Below are 18,201 nucleotides of genomic sequence, written 5' to 3'. Positions count from 1 at the left end.
GAAATTCTGCCCCGAGGGCATATAAGGCTATGGCAAGGGTTGTCGTATAAATTCTGGCGGGGCCATATTGGATTGGAAATTATATTTCCATACTACCAATATCACTGCTACTACCACCACTACTGCTACCAGACTACTTTACTTACAATATTGAGGGGACATCCAAGTTAAAGTAAAAGACCTCAGCGCAAGGGCCTCATTAGATTGGAATTGAGCAATTAGTGCTCTATTATTAATACCTTACTAGCCTAAACAAGACTTAACAGCTTCCTTATTTATCATAAGCCCTACTCCCTGTCTTTGTATCCCATCCTTCCTGCCTGAGTAAACAAATTCTATATCACCTAATTTCATGCTTCCTATCCTTGGGATATGAGTTTCTGAAACTCCTAATAAGTCCAGTTCAAATCGTCTGAATTCGTCAGTCAAAATGTCGATACAAAAGTCATTTTTTAACGTCGTAACATTCCAAGATCCAATTTTAATGTTCTTTAAATCATTGAAATTAAATGGCCCCAGGAAAAGTAATGATCTCGGATACCTGTGCAGGACATGGATCAGCATATCTTCTCAAGTCTACACCGAAGCCCTTGATCTCGCTTAGAACCGGACAGCAAGAAGTCCCTGGGACCTCCAGTATAAAGGGATCCTGGGTTCCTTTGTGCAATACTGGGTCCATCCTGGTTACAATATGGTTTTCAGCACTTGGCGACGCTCTTCTATCAACAAGAATCAAAATCCTGCACAGACAGTCCCAAGCCTACTACCTACGACTTATTATATAATCATGCCTACACACATTAAGCTACTACGGGGAGGCAACTCATAGTAGATAAATTAGCTAGGCAAAGGTTTTTCAGCCCGAAAACACCCGTCAAAACAAACCAAGCCCAGAATAATTATCAATTAACCATTAAATAAAGAGGAAGGTCACCTCACCAAAAGGCAATACGTGCACAATACTGTTAATACTGTAATTACTGCTGCATCTACTTCCATTACTACTACATCTGATGTTACAACGAGGACTGAGAGGAAAATTTTATTACATACAAATTATCAAAAGCACATATCAACCATGTCATAAAAAAAGCTAATTGTATTAAGCTGAAACTTTTAGGACATGATGAAAGAGATGTTCTACTGATGAAAATGCAATATGTTAATACTAATACTGGCAATATCAATACTGCTGCTGTGACTGCTATTACAACTGTGCCTAAGGGTATGAAGGTGAAATTTTCAAGGGCTTTTGAGGGGGAAGGTGAACTGAATCGCCCCACCCTGTGTGTATGCAGTTTGTCAAAAGGGTATAACAGCAATATCTTAGGAACAGTTTGGTTTGGAAGTTGATACGAACAGGGCTTGTTGTGAGGGATTTGAACTAACCAAAAAAAATTTTTTTCATTCTAATGCTGCTGCTTCTTTCCCCCTACTACTACTGTCACTATTATTAATACTTCTATTACTACTACTATCACTAAATCTTACGCTACTACAATTAATTATATTGCTAATACTACTTCTACTGCTATTAAAGGTAAGGTTATCAAGGCAAAAATTTTGGGACATACAGAAACTAAATAGAACCAATTTGAAACACACTATGCTCACACAGGCTGTCAAGCCGGCGCATCATAAATGCTTCAGAAACGGTTGATGGTATTTAGCTGAAACTTTCAGAGTGTATTAAGGGGGATGTTGAAGAAACCAAAGGTGCTATACACATAGTGCTACTAATGCTGCTACAGCTATTGTTACTGTACAATCTAAGGGTATTAAGGTGAAGGTTTTAATGAATATTTAGATGTTGAACTAAATCAAAACAAACTATGATGATTTGGACTTTCAAAAAGGTAACAAAGCAATATCTGAAGAACAAATAATATTAATAAGCTAGACCTTTAAGGGTTATGTTGTGAGGGATTTTAAACTGACCAAAAGGCACTATGTATATACTTTAAATACTACCATTACAGTTACTGTAACTAATGACCGTAAAGGTATTACGGTAAAACTCTTAGGGAAAGTTTAGGAAATATTAAAATTAGAAGAAAAAACTGTATGCATGCAGGCTTTCAAAATGACATATAAGAAATAACAAAGGCAGTATCACTCTATAATAGCTAGAAATGTCATTGAAAATTTTAAAGGAGCTAATTCGCCTCGAAATTAAAAGTTCTGGTGGCCTTTTTAAGAGTAAAAAGAGATTGGAGTGCAAGCAACCCTTCTCTCAAGCCCATTCATTTTCCGGACCCATCCAGTCAAAATTTTGAGACAACCATTTTGTTCATTATAGTAAAACAGTCCAAGACAGAACTGTGTCTTTAGGGATCCTGGGTATGTCAGCCCCCTACAATCATGCAATGGGCCCAGTATCCCTTAAAACCAAACGTTGCTTTAAACTAAATCAAAAGGCATTGTATTTATGGCACCTCAGCAATGTATAAGACACTTCAATAAGACACCTCAGCAATGTATCGAGAGCGAGTAGGGGTATAAAGTTGAAACTGTTGGGGATACTACGATTACTACTTCTGTCCTTGTCAAACTTGTCCTACTTGTCAAAGAGCATAGATAGAATCTTTTGGAAATAATCATGTTTTATTTTCAGGTCAACTTCAGGAGTTGTAAAATTATATTAAAAAGTACTGTTTTTGTCAAAATGGAAAAATGTAGAAAAAGCTTCTCCAACATTCGAATAGCAGCCCAAAATATGTCCATGAAAAAGACAATGTCAGTATAAAAGAACAGAAATTACCTTAAAAACTCATTCCAAAAACAATTTTTTCAAAGAAAAGTAAAGAGCTCCATTAAGTCAAAAAGGAGCGGGAATAAAGTCAAATAATCTTCTAATTGTAAAACTACCACAAATCACTACCAATAAATAAATAAAACTCAAAACGAATGGAAATTAAAATAAATAGCAGAGTCAAACTGAGAATGAGTGAAAATTAGCATTAGTACGGCTGTTATCCCACCTGCCTTCTCAAGACCAGCACATAATTTGCGCCTTACTGAAAATGTTTTAAATGTTTTCACTTTTTTTAATAGGCATATGTCGAATAAAATGACAATCCACGGTCATTTGTTTGTTTTTTGTTTCTTTCAGTAATGCTTAAGTTATGTTCTGGTCTTCAGAAGGCATGGGGCTTATCAGCCGTACTGATGTTAATTTTTGCTCATTTTGACTTTGACTCTGCTATTTATTGTAACTTCTGTTCGTTATGAGTTTCATTTATCTATTAATAATGATTTGTGGTACTTCTACACATGGAAATTTACTTGACTTTATTTCTGCTCATTTCAGGTTTGACAAAGCTCTTTAGTTTCCTTTGAAAAACTTGTTTTCGGGAAAAAGTTTTTTACAAAAGTTTTTATAATTTCCAAATTATATCCGTATGCATATAAAATAAAAAAAAGGTGTTGGACAAGAATTTTTATGTTACAATCAGACACAAAAACCGGAATCGGATGGTTTTAGCCTCTATACGGGGTAATTGCAACATCTACGTCAAGTCAACTTCTGAACTAAATACTGAATCTCCAGAGACAGCAGTGCTTAAGAAGATAAAAGGTGAATTACGGCATATACTCTTTCTTAACAAAGCCGGTGCTACCCTTCGTGGCAGCTGCCATGATCTGTTAGGTCTTAATAATAAGAATAATAATTTATTTATAACCCACATCATAACAAGTTATGGCACTTATGGAGTAACACAAACAAAAGAAAAAAAAGAAAATGAAATACACTGCAAATGAAAATGAAATACTTTTGATGAGGTTAAAGTACATTTTAGTCCCAAGGAGGTATTAAAGCCTCAGTTCTCCCTCCCTTATTTGAAATATAAGTTACACGGCGCATAAGATCAAAAACTTTAACACCAGAACACGGCCATGGAGAAGGAATATTCGTTCCATTTTTTCAATTGAGGGGGTGCAAACATCCCCCTCTTAAAAGCTTTAATTTGTTAGCATATATGAATCCAGATTAAGTTTACAAACAAACCATATTTGGAACAAGTGTTTTTTATTCTAAACATCGAGAAACTCACAATCTGGAGTTGATCAATATGACAGTAAAAAAGCTTGTTTCGTCTATTTGTATACTGAACTCCTTTGCTCTCAAGTGTGATATGGAATCTGATTGCACTCTGGTGTATTTTAGTTGTAGACAAATGTAAATCCTAATACAGTTCCTATATAATGATGTTTTCAAATAAAATCAAAATGATAATTGCTTTTTAATCCAAAATAAATTATCTATATACCCATAAAATTGGCAAAAGTTTACTTAGACTTGTTTAAAGACAAACAGTGATTATGCTATTATTGATTGTCTTATATATATTATCATATATTTATGGATTGTTTAACAATATATTATTGATCTACCGTTGTTGTAATGTTATTTTTGAGAAAACTAGTTTTTTTTATACTACTCGGTGAGCATTGACCGTATGAATATTCTTTATACACAGTACACAAAGTTAATGATTTTGAATAGGTTTCGTCTCGTCATTCAAGGGTCAGTCACATGTTAACTATTCGAGGCTACGTTGAGCACGTTTAGAAGATAAACAAAGGAGAAAATTCTAGAAAAGTATTTGACGCCTGTTTTAATTTTATAGTATCATCCAATTTCTGGGAAGTAGCAACAGGTACTTTCTGTTTATTTAAAGAATTATTTAGGGTATTTTGGGGCTTATCAATAGTAAGTTTTATTCGATACTACATTTCTGCATATTAAGCATTTGTTATTCATAAAATTACCTTCAGCTTTCGGGGGACAATTTTTTCTCATAGAGCAACACCATCTAAAAGGTGACCATGTTTATCAATATTGCTAGATGATAACCATTTATTGAAATATTTTATTATTTCCAGGTATAAACAGTTTCAGGTGATATACAATAAAACTTTAAAAAACGAAATTCGCAATAATAAAGCATGGTATGATAAACGATTATTATATATAATGAAATAATCAGGACATGATAAACGTGACTATAATAATGCCATTAAAAATAAAAACAATATCATCACATACTGAACATGCTAATTACTTTAACCTTGTTTGAAGCGACACCATTGGGTGAGAAGATAGTACAAAATTTTAAAAAAAGTTGCTCAATTATCCTTATAATCAGTATTGGAGTCACAGCATATCAATATGGTTGTTCAACCCCACAGTTTATTCGGCCAGTTTGAGGGTTTATTCGGCCTAAATCAGCAAAATCAGTAAATTTAATTGCAGTACAGTAAGCATGCACTGAAATAACAAAGCCTTCTGACGAGCTACCTAAGGAATCTTAGAAGGTCAGAGGCAACGCCAAAGCGTTTTTTAATTAGGGGTGATTATACGAACTTTGGAGAGGTTTTATTCGATTGTAAATCGAAAGTTTTGAGGGTTAAAAGTCACTGGAGGGCAACTAGGACCCAAGCCCGTTTTTGCCCAAATGCTTCCGATAAAAATTTAGTGATAACCAGTATGTTAAAAATACTTCAAAGAAAAGATGAAAAAACTCAAGAGTCGAAGAAACTCCCCAGAACCCGGGGATAATTTTTGTAAGTTATGCCCTGGGGGGATATAAGGTTGTTATGGAAGGGATGGCCATATAAACTCCAGAGTAGGCTCATTTGATAGGAAATTGAAAGCTGTAGCTCCATTTTGAAGAGTCAAAGGTAACCAAAGGGTATTTAAACCCCAACCACGTCTTTTTCCTAAAGGTACCTGATTAGAATTTCGAGATAGCTGTTTTGTTCAAAATAGCCCAAAGATAAGATATCAAAGACTTTGGGATCAAAGCAACCCCAAGAGCCTGTGGGAACGTTGTAAGTTGCTCACCACGAGCATGTAAGGTTTTTATAGAAGAGGTGATTGCTTAAATTTCGGAGCGGGCCGAAACGACCTGAAATTAGAAATTCTAGTTTCTTTTAAAAGTCAAAAGTGATCAGAGAGCGACAAACCCCCGGATGCCCTATTTTCCCAAAATGAATCTGGTTGAATTTAGAAATAGTAATTTTGTTCAAAATAGACAATAGACCATATAACAAAACCTCTGGGGTTGACATAACCCAAGGAGGCTAAGGGGGAGTAATGTAAGGTATGGCTCAAAGGCGCGTAAGGTTTTTGTGGAAGTGTTGTCGCATGAACTTCGGAGGGAGCACTTTATATTAGAAGCTGAAAGTTTTAGTTCTATTTTAAGAGTCAGAAGTGATCAGAGGGCAGCTAGTGTCTCCTTTCACAGCCCTTTTTCCCAAATGAATTCGATAGATTTTTAAGAAAATGGTGGTCAATGAAACTTCCTGTTCATTTTTAAGATTAAAAATGGATCAGAAGTTAACTAGTCGACCTCCATCCTTTTTTCTCCAATGTGTCGGTTCGAAATTTTGAAATACCCATTTTGTTCAGAATAGTCCAAATGTAACTTGTAGATTGTTAACATATAATGTTTTAGTGGGAGGAATGGTCGTACTAACTCTGGAGGAGACTCCTTCAGTTGGAAATTGAAACTTCTAGTTCTTTTTTTCTTAATCAAAAGTGACCAAATGACAACCGATCTTTCCCCATCCCTAGAATCTGGTCTAAGTTTTGAGATAGCCAATTTGTTCAAAATTGTCCCAAGCTTAAACAACTATACTTCTGATATGGAAATCCCACCCCAAGTCCCGAGGAAAAGGGCTGTAAGCTATGCAAGTTGTTGATTGTTACTTTGATACATTGTTTGCTTTGATACTTGAATATACTCATTTACTGGACAACTTTTATCTATGGGGTAAGGGCCGTAAGTTATGCAAGTTACTTTGACACATTATTTACTTTGATACTTTGTTTACTTTGATCCTTTGTTACTTTAATATAATTACTTTGATAATAGTTTCGATGCCTCGGTGAAACATTGATGTTGTAAAAAATGTGATATTAAAATAGGGAATTCTGAAACACTTCAAACTTAGGTAATCAAAACGAAAACAAATTAATTAAAAAAAATTCTGAAAAAGAACTTTTTAGAGAAAAAGTAAAGGCCATGTTAAACTTCAGATCAGTAAAAATAAGAATCTATAATAATTCAAGCTCAAAACGACCAGAAATTATCATTAAAGAATTAACAAAAGTAAAAACGAACAAAATTAAATAAACAAGCAAACATACAAGAAGTACCATATAAATGAATAAATAAATAAATGTACTTAACAAAAAAAACTTTAAACGACACCAGCTCAGCATGTCACAATTTTTCCACATAAAATCAAATTATATAAAGAAGAAGCTTTGAAAATTACAGAACTGGGGAATACATGTCTGAAAATTAAAGAACTGGAACTGGAATTATAGAGCTTAAAATAAGCATTCAAACATTTCCAACCACAGCCACAAACTAAATGATACAGTCTATTCATTCTAGCAAATGAGCAATTTTCTGTACAGCGCTTGCACGAGTAGTAATCTGGGGCTACATTCTCTGGGAGTGCCTTAAGAGTGGTCACAGTGGTTTTCAAGAAACTGTGATTTTGTTCAGTTGTCTTGTATGAAAATGTCCAACTGGAGGTTAAAACTCTCAGCATGACACTCAAAGGTCTGATGATGGCAGATATTTGAACTCCCTCTTTCAAAGGGATGAATTAACTTATAAATAATCAGGAGAGGTAAGGAGGTGTGCATCTTTTCCATATATGGTGACAGCTACATTCCTGAGAATAAAAAGATTGGTTTCTTGCAGAGAAGAATCAAGCTTTGACCTTCGAAAAGCAACGCGATATGTTCCTGCAATTCCAATTTTTCGACAGCCTTAGACACCGTTCTTTTTCCTTTAGAGAGCATCAAACCAACCTTGCGACAGCCAGAAAGTGCATGAAGAAGGCAGACAAGAAGAACTAGATCGTTAGGTAGATTCCTGCAAAGTGATGGATAGGCAGTGAATATTCATAGAATCGGACAAAAAAACTCTGTTTTCACAATTTGAGTGGTGTCTAAGGAGTAGCTTATAGTGGTGCAGAAAAAGAACAACATCTCTGTCATTCCCATAACCATATACAATACCAATACCTTTCATTAAGCAGTCTATCTGCAATACAATTCTAATATCTGCTTCTTTACAGGTACAACTCAGACGTTGTTCAAAGTATCCATACCTCCAATTCTCCTAAGCACAGCTATTAACATCTGGCCTTGAAAGCCTCCAGAGAGGTTGACACTGAAAGGTGTTTGGATTGGCACATGGAGTAATTTTTCAAATTATCTTCAGCTCTGAAGGATAATATTACCTTCATCGTCCCATGTTGCCGGATTTTCCATTTTTACGGCATGTGCGATTTCATATGCAGCCTGTTCACATGTAACAGTGGAATCATTCCACGCCTCTTCCACGATTGCTGGATTAGAGGGAGAGTGAGGAGCCTCTGAACGGTGCTCAGGGGCGTTGCTACAGCATTTTCATTGGGGGGCTGGAGGAAGTGCTTTCGACTTAGGTGCTTTTTCAGTGGTAGTGAAGAAAAGTAACTATTTAAAAACACGCTACTTGGTAAATTTAAAAACATTACGCAATACATTATAAAAAAAATAAATACACATTGAACAATCATATATATAAGTGCTGGTGCTTGGCTTTTACTAAAATTGTCAGCAATGAGCTGCTGTAGACGACAGTAGTATAGCGTGAACAAGCTTTTTGGGTGGGCAAAGGTGAATATCTCATACACTTGGCTTTTTTCAGCCAGATTCACCACTAATGATGCAGTATATATCCTCCCTCCAATTCCTCCAGCCCCCAAGCCAAGCACAGGATGCTCAATCCCATAATTGGACCAAACTCTATTCTAGTAGCCCTGGATATTGCGCTGTTTATTTGCTCGTAATTTTGAACGGATTTTGACTCAGTAAGACTTAATATCTTATACTAAACTTTTAGCATACGTGATTTGTTGAAATTTTATTTTGTATTGATATCAGCAGGCCGCACAAAGCCAAAACAAGAAATATTAGGCAGCGCAATAGCGCTGTCTAAACAAAGATACAGGATAAGTCAAAGCATTAGTGCAGTCTGTGTAATATTATATTGCGACATATTAAAATATAAAATAGCGAATATAGACCATATTAAAATAGCGAACGTATTTAAAGCTGAAGAGTATCCTAAAAATAAAGTTTGAATTATTAACTTATCCGTTTGGCATTGTTTGACAAAGAATGTCCAGAAAATACATTTAATATCGTTCTTATGTCTATAATTCCCTTCACAAGCTAAGCTCAATCTCCTGGTGCTGTGTGATAAAACTGATCAAACAGTTCGCGGTAACGAACTGTAGTAAGGAGCGACCCGGCTCAATAGTAAACGAAACTCTAAAAAACGGAATTTAGATACTAATAGATACATCAAAAGAATCAGATTTTTATGCTGATTAAATATATAAGTTTCATTAAATTTAGTCTTACTCATCAAAAGTTACAAGCCTGGGAAAATTTACTCTGTTTTGGAAAATAGGGGGAAACACCCCCTAAAAGCTATAGGATCTTACCGAAAACCACACCATCGCATTCAGTGTATTAGAGAACCCTACTGCAGTAGCTTCAATTTCCTATCTACAAAAATGTGGAACTTAGTATTTTTTGCCAGAAGACCGATCGCGGGTGCGTGTTTATTTGTTTGTTTATTCGTTTGTTTGTTTGTTTTTCCCATGGGTGATCGTATCGACCAAGTGGTCCTAGAAGGTCGAGAGAGGGCTTATTCTAACAGAAATTAAAAGTTCTAGTGCCCTTTCCAAGTGACCAAAAAATGGAGGGCACCTAGGCCCCCTCTCACGGTCATTTTTTCCCAAAGTCAACGGATCAAAATTTTAAGATAGCCATTTTGTTCAGCACAGTCGAAAAACATAATAACTATGTCTTTGGGGCTGACTTACTCCCCCAAAGTCCCGAGGGAGGGGCTGCAAGTTACAAACTTTGACCAGCGTTTACATACAGTAATGGTTATTTGGAAGTGTTCAGACCTTTTCAGGGGGATTTTTTGGTTGGGGAGAGGGGTTGAGGGGAGGGGTTCTACGTAGGATGATCTTCCCTTCGAGAAATTTGTTATGGGAGAAGAGAAATTCCATGAAGGGGGCGCAAGATTTTCTAGCACTATTAAAAAAAAATCAATGAAAAAATAAGTATGAATAAGTTTTTTCCACTGAAAGTAAGGACCAGCGTTAAAACTTAGAACGAACAGAGATTATTAGGCATATGGAGGGTTCATCTCTTCCTAAATACCTCGCTCTTTACGCTAAAGTATTTTTAGTAATTTCAACTATTTATTCTACATCCTTTGTGATTGAGGGGTCAATCTTAAAGAATTGGGACAAAATTAAAGCTTTAGTGTGAAGAGCGAGGTATTAACGAGGGGGTAAACCCCCTCATATACATAATAAAAATATACGAATATAGAAGTTCGTTACGTAAGTTAATTTGTAAGTTACGTATATTTTTCACTAATAAAAACGTTCGTTAAAAATAAAAAATCTAGTTGCCTTTTTAAGTAACAGAAAAATTGGAGGTCAACTAGGCCTCCTCCCCCACCATTTTTCTCAAAATCGTCTGATCAAAACTAAGCAAAAGCCATTTAGCAAAAAAAAAAATTAATATGCAAATTTTGTTTTAATTATTCATTAAACTTAAAACGACATTAAACGACATTAAAACGACATTAAGAAATTAAAACTTAAAACGAAAAGAAATTACTTCGTGTATGAAAGGGGCTGTTCCCTCCTCAACGTCCCACTCTTTACGCTAAATTTATTTACTGTTTTATAAAGTAGAATTGAGAGAAAGAGTCAAACTTTAGCGTAAAGAGCGGGACGTTGAGGAGGAAACAGCCCCTTTCATACACGGAGTAATTTCTGTTCGTTTTAAGTTTTAATGTCGCTCCCTACTTTCAGTTAAAAAAACTAGTTTTTTTATTATTTAATAGCAATAGAAAAAGATAATGCGTTCGCACTGCTTATATGTGAGCATAAAATTTCGCTTAAATTTACTTTATTTTATTCTCATAAGACATTTCGTACAGCATGATTATATAGAGATAAAGGTCCCACAAATAGTGCTGGTGTTGTGTGAAATGGTGTTGTGTTGTGTGACTAATATCAGTAATAATTCTTAGCACAGAAACATTTAGAAAAATATTTAGGCTTCTCCTTTTCAACGCCCCACTCTTTACGCTAAAGTTTGACTCTTTCTCTTAACTCCACTTTTTAAAACAGTAAAAAACTTTGATGGGCGTTGACGAGGAAAAGCCCCTTTCATATACGGAATAATTTCTGTTCGTTTTAAGTTTTAATGTCACTGCTTACTTTCAGGTAAAAAAAAAAACTTGTTTTTTTATTTAATTTCTGAACGTTTTTGAATTAATGCATGTTTTGATTTCGGCTCTCTGCAGATAAATAATTAAAACGAAATTTGCATATTAATTTTTTTTTTGCTAAATGGCTTTCTCATAGTTTTAATCGGAAGATTTTGAGAAAAAGGAGCGGGGGAGGAGGCCTAGTTACCCTCCAATTTTTTGATTACTTAAAAAGGTAACTAGAACTTTTAATTTTCTTACGAACGTTTTCATTAGTAAAAAATGTACGTAACTTACGAATTAACTTACGTAACGAACTTCTATATTTGTATGTTTTTATTACATATATGAGAGGGTTCACCCCCTCGGCAATACCTCGCTCTTTAAACAAAAGCTTAAATTTTGTCCCAATTCCTCAAGAATGACCCCCTGAATCACAAAGGCCGTAGAATAAGTAGTCAAAATTACAAAAAATACTTTTATATGCGTGGACCCCTTATATGCGTAATAATTTCTGTTCGTTTTAAGTTTTATTGCTGCTCCTTACTTTCAGTTGAAAAAACTTTTCATATTTATTTTTTCATTGTTTTTTTGAATAATGCTAGAAAATCCTGCGCCCCCTTCATTGATCTTCTCTTTCCCCATGACAAAATCCTTCATGGAAATATCTTTCCACGTAACCCCCCTCAACTCCCCCCCCAAGAAAAAACAAACAAAAAATACCCCTGAAAACGTCTGTACACTTCCCAATAACCGTTACTATATGTAAACCCTGGTCAAAGTTAGTAACTTGCAAGCCCTCCCACGGGGACTGTAGGGGAGTAAATCGTCCCCAAAGACATAGTTATTAGGGTTTTTGACTACGGTGAATAAAATGGCTATCTCAAAATTTTTACCCGTTGACTTTTTGTTGAATTTTCCTTTTCCGTTGAATTTTGATCTGGTGACTTTGAGAAAAATGAGCGTGGGAGGGGGCCTAGGTGCCCTCGCATTTTTTTGGTCACTTAAAAAGGGCACTAGAGCTTTTAGTTTCCGTTAGAATGAGCCCTCTTGTGACACTCTGTGACCACTGAGTCGATACGATCACCCCTGGGAAAAAAAACAACAAAAAAAAAACAAATAAACACGCATCCGTGATCTTTCTTCTGGCAAAAAATGTGAAATTCTGCGTTTTTGTAGATAGGAGCTTGAAACTGCTATAATAGAGTTCTCTGATACGCTAAATCTGATGGTGAAATTTTCTTTAAGATTGTAAGAGTTTTAGGGGATGTTTCTCCCTATTTTCTAAAATAAGGCAAATTTTCTCAGGCTCGTAACTTTTGATGGGTTAAACGAAACTTGATGAAACTTATATATTTAAAATCAGCATTAAACTGCAATTCTTTTGATGTTACTATTGATCCGGGTCGCAACTTACTACGGTTCGTTACTACGAACTGTTTGATTTCTGAACATTTTTTAGTTAATACATGTTTTGATTTTGGCCCACCGCACATAAATAGTTAAAACAAAAAAAGCATATTAATTTTTTTTTTAGTAAATGACTTTCTCATAGTTTTAATCAGACGATTTTGATAAAAAAGGGGTGGGGGAAGGAGGCCTAGTAACACTCTCTAATTTTTGGTTACTTAAAAAGTAGCGAAAACTTTTAATTTTTTTAGCGAACGTTTTTATTAGTGATAAATATACGTAACTTACAAATTAAGTTATATAACGATCTTCTATATTTGTACATTTTTATTACTCATATAAGGGAGTTTGCCCCCCTCTTTAATACCTCGCTCTTTACACTAAAGTTTGAATTTTGTCCCAATTCTTCAAGAATGACCCCTGAATCATAAAGGCCGTAGAATAAATAGTTGAAATTACTAAAAATACTTTAACGTAAAGAGCGAGGTATTGTGGAGGAGAAGGACTCCCTTATATTCGTAATAATTTCCGTTCGTTTTATATTTTAATGCTGCTCCTTACTTCCAGCTGAAAAAACTCTTTTTATTTATTTTCTGACATTTTTTTTAAGTAAAGCTAGAAAATCCTGCGCCCCATTCCTGGAAATTCTCTTCCCTCATGAGAAATTCCACCATGGAAAGATCCTCTTACGTAAACCCCTCCCCGACCACCTCTCCCCCCTCAATGGGAAAAAATCCCCCTGAAAACGTCAGTACACTTCCAAATAACCATTATTATATGTAAACAATGGTCAAAGTGTGTAACTTGAAGCCCCTTTCCCGGACACTGTGGGGGATTAAATCGTCCCAAAAGACATAATTATTTGGTTTTTCGACTATGCTGAACAAAATGGCTATCTCAAATTTTGATCTGCTGACTATGGGGAAAAATGAGCGTTGGAGGGGAATTTTTTGGGTCACTTAAAAAGGGCACAGAATTTTTAATTTACGTTAGAGTGAGCCCTCTTGCGACATTGTAGGACCACTTTATCGATACGATCACCCCTGGGAAAAAAAATTAAACACATATCAGTGATCTATTCCGGCAAAAAATACAAAATTCCACATTTTTATAGATAGGAAGTTGAAACTTCTACAATGGGGTTCTTTGATACGCTGAATCTGATGGTGTGATTCTCGTTAAGTTTGTATGACTTTTAGGGGATGTTTCCCCGTAGTTTCTAAAAAAGGTGAATTTTTTATGCTCGTAACTTTTGACGAGTAAGATTATACTTGATGAAACTTATATATTGAAAATAAGCATAAAAATTCAATTCTTTTGATGTAACTATTGGTATCAAAATTTAATTTTTTCGCAGTTTCGGTTACTATTGAGCTGGGTCTCTCCTTACTACGGTTCGTTACCACAAACTGTTTGAAACCTTCTATAGGGTATAAATTACAACTCTTGCCCTGAGGGCTGTAGGGGGATTGTCACCCTTATATACATACTTTCCGGACCTTTCGACTACACTGAACAAAATGACAATCTAAAAATTTTGATTGGAAGTTTGGGAAAATGGTAGGCATGGAAGGGGGGTTAGTTGCCCTCCAATCACTTTCGACTATTAAAAAGGCCACTAGCGCTTCCAATTTCCAACCGAATAAGCGCTTTTTGAAGTTTCTTCGACAACAAATGACTATCTCAAAATTTCAGTCAGATACATTTCATGGTAATACGAGGCGGGGTATCCACCCTCCGATCGCTCTGAAGCTTAAGAAGGGCATTATAAATTCTGATGACTAATCCAATGAGCCCCTTCTTAAGTTTATACAAGCCAGCTTTCTGTATAGATTATATGCCCCCAGAGAATTACTTACAACACTTGTCCTGAGAGGTCGGGGGGGGGGGGTTGTCGTTCTCAAAGACGCAATTTCCAGACATTTTTTTATATTGAACAAAATAACTATCTCTAAATTTTGATTGGATTCTTTCATTGAAATAGTTGGAGTGCGAGGGGGGTTAGTGGCCGTGCAGTCAACTTTGACTATTGAAAATTGGGACTAGCACATTCAATTTTAAATCGAATGAGCCTTTTTGGAAGTTTCTACGACAACAAATACCCATTTTAAAATTTCTATCAGATGCATTTCGGGAAAATTAGAGGTGTTGGGGGTCATCTTCTGATTACTCAGAATCGTAAAAAGGGCATTTGAACTTGTGATTACCAATCCAGTGAGCCCCCTTCGAAGTTTATACGAATATCCTTTCTATATATATATATATATATATATATATATATATATATATATATATATATATATATATATATATATATATATATATATATATATATATATATATATATATATATATATATATATATATATATATATATATATATATATATATATATATATATATATATATATATATATATATATATATATATATATATATATATATATATATATATATATATATATATATATATATATATATATATATATATATATATATATATATATGTATCTTATAAACCCACAGGACATATCTTACAACCCTTTGCCCTGATGGCTCTATGGGGTCTTCATCCTGAAAAACAGAATTTCCAGACCTTCCAATTATCAATTAAGTTGAACAAAATGAATATCTAAAAATTTTTATTAGATATGTTTGGTGAAATTATGGGCGTCGGAGGAGGGGTTAGTTGCCCTCCAATAGCTTTCGACAATTAAAAAAGCCACTAGCCTTTTCAGATTTCAATCGATTGAGCCATTTTCAAAATTTCTATGACAATAAATAGCCACCTCAAAATTTCTACAAGATGCATTTCAGTAAAATACCAGGTTTGGTCGGTATGTTTTCAGGGCATAACTTAAAATCCTTGCCCCGAGGATTGTTGGGGACTGTCCTCCTAAAATAATTTTCAGACCTTTCAATTATGTTGAATAAAATAACTATCTCAAATTTTGATTGGATGTGTTTGGGGAAATGATGGGTGTTGGAGGATGGTTAATTCCCCTCCGATCACTTTCGACTATTTAAAAAGGCACTAACTTATGGAATGGTTAGTCAACCAGAAAATAGCTTATAACCCTTTCCCTGAGGGCTCTGGAGGGTTTTTATCCTCAAAGACATAATTTCTGGATAAGCCCATTATCAATTTCGTTGAAAAAATGGCTATCTCAAAATGTTGATTGGATATGTTTGGGAAAATGGTGGGCGTATGAGGGGGTTTAGTTGCCCTTCAATCACTTTGCACTATCAAAAAGGACACTAGCCCTTTCAATTTTTAATTGAATAAGCCTTTTTCGAAGTTTCTACGACAACCATAGCCATCTCAAAATTTCTATCGGATGAATTTCAGAAAAATAAGAGCTGTGGGGGGGTATCCACCCTCCCATCACTCTGAATCTCCAAAAGAGCTCTAAAGCTTCTGATTAGCAATCCAATGAGTTCCTGTTGGAGTTTACACGATCACCCATTCTATGTAAACCATATATGTCCCCAAGGCATAACTTATAACCCTTGCCCCGAGGACTCTGGGGCAGTTGTCATCCTCAAAGGAATAATTCCAGACTTTTCAACTTCGTTAAACAAAATTGTTATCTCAAAATTATGGTAGGATGTGTTTGGGGAAATGGTGGACGTGAGATGGTCGTTAATAGTCCTCCAATTATTTATGACTATTAAAAAGGGCACTAACCCTTCTAATTCCCAATCGAATCAGTGCTTTTAAAAGATTCTGTGTCATCTCCTTCGATACAAAATGCTCTGGTCAAAAACCAAAAAACCAAAAAAAAAGAAATAATAATACATTGTGCCCAAATCACTCTTTACTTAGGCATGGCTATTGTGCAGTCTATGATCAGATACTAACCTCATTTCCTACCTTAACCGCAGCAGTGTTATTCTCATATAACTTATAACCCTTGCCCTGAGGGTTGTGGGGGGTTTGTCATCCTCAAAGATGTAATTTGTGGAACTTTCAATTACATTGAACAGAATGGCTATCTCAAAATTTTGATAGGGTGTATTTGGGGAAATGCTCGGCATGGGAGGTGAGGTTAGTTGTCCTCCAACCGCTTTTACTATTAAAAAGGACACTTGCCCTTTCAATTTTCAGTCAAATGAGCTCTTTTCGTAGTTTCTACGACAACAAATGGCCATTTCAAAATTTCTATCAGATAAATTTCGGGGAAATACAAGGTGTAAGGGGGGTATCCACCCTACGATCACTCTGAATCTTAAAAGAGCACTAGAGATTTTGATACCAGTCCAATGAGCCCCCTCAGAACTTTACACAATCACTCTTTCTACTTATACCTTATATACCCCTAGGGCATAACTTATAACCCTTGCCATGACGGCTCTGTGGCGTATTCATCCTGAAAGACATTATTGCCAGACCTTCCAATTACCAATTACGTTGAACAAAAAGGCCATTTCAAATTTTTGATTTGATATTTTTGGAGAAATGGTGGGCGTAGGAGGGGGTTCAGTTGCCCTCCAATCACTTTAGACTATTAAGAAGGGCGCTAGCCCTTTCAATCTCCTATCAAATGAGCGTGTTTTTTTTTAAGTTTTTACGACAACAAATAGCCATCACAAAAATTTCTATCAGATACACTTGGAGATGGGGGTATCCACCCTCCCATCATTCCAAACCTCAAAAAGGGTCCTAAACCTTCTGATTACTAATCCAATGATCCTCACCGTAGTTTGTACGATCATCCTTTCCATGTAAACCTTATATGCCCCAAGGGCATAACATACAACCCTTTCCCTGAGGGCTGTATTAATAATGGCACTAGTGCTTTCAATTTCCAATTGAATGGGCCCTTTCTAAGGTTTCTACTACAACTCCCTCGATACGAAGTACTCTGGACTAAAACCAAACAACAGAAAAAAAATAGATAATACATAGTGCCCACAACGCTCTTTACTTAGGCACCTTAATATCCTTAGCTTGTATAGTAGCAATAGCTGTAGTAGCAGTAGTGGCTATAGCAGGAGCATACGTTATAGGTTATATATTTTTTTCAAAATTATTGGAGGGCAACTGGACCCCTTGCCCTTCTTAGCGACACCACTCATCGTGACTGATCTTGGTAATAAGAATATCACCATTATTGTCATGTGCAGCTGAGAAAAAATTTGACACCAATATATGGTTAAAATTCTGCTAAGTCACTTGACACATTCATAATTCGCTTTGGCAATGCTTTTCACAGAAGCTAGACCGTAAAATAGCCTGAAATGGGAACCTTCTGGTCAACTGGCAAACCAATGAGATCTCGATAATTGCTATCACCTGCATGTTTCGCTTTAGATACATCTTATCAAGCTTTCCTGGCTGAATAATGTTCGTAGATGACAGGGAAAGGTTTTTATACCATCTTTAGATTTTTTTTGGAATTCCGTTTTGGAATTTCCATTATTTTCGTATGTTTTCCAAACAAAACTTACTGTTAGTGATTAAGTTTTTTGCATC

General features: G+C 35.5%; 1 long non-coding RNA gene across 3 annotated transcripts in view; it reads left to right on the top strand.

Annotated features, from left to right (window-relative positions):
* The window catches only part of LOC136026647 (uncharacterized), a 100,204-nt gene that overhangs the window by 28,840 nt on the left and 53,163 nt on the right, over positions 1 to 18,201 (top strand). Inside the window, exon 3 of one of the 3 annotated variants that reach the window (XR_010617368.1) lies at positions 8,104 to 8,568. The exons of the other annotated variants lie outside the window; for them this stretch is intronic. This is a non-coding gene — a long non-coding RNA (uncharacterized LOC136026647). Of the gene's footprint in view, positions 1 to 8,103; positions 8,569 to 18,201 lie in introns of those variants that run through there. 3 annotated transcript variants of the gene reach the window in all.

This window comes from Artemia franciscana, chromosome 4, assembly GCF_032884065.1.
Source record: "Artemia franciscana chromosome 4, ASM3288406v1, whole genome shotgun sequence".
Lineage (NCBI taxonomy): Eukaryota > Metazoa > Arthropoda > Branchiopoda > Anostraca > Artemiidae > Artemia > Artemia franciscana.
Note: the sequence above shows the minus strand (reverse complement) of the source record. Positions and strands in the feature narration are given on the sequence as shown.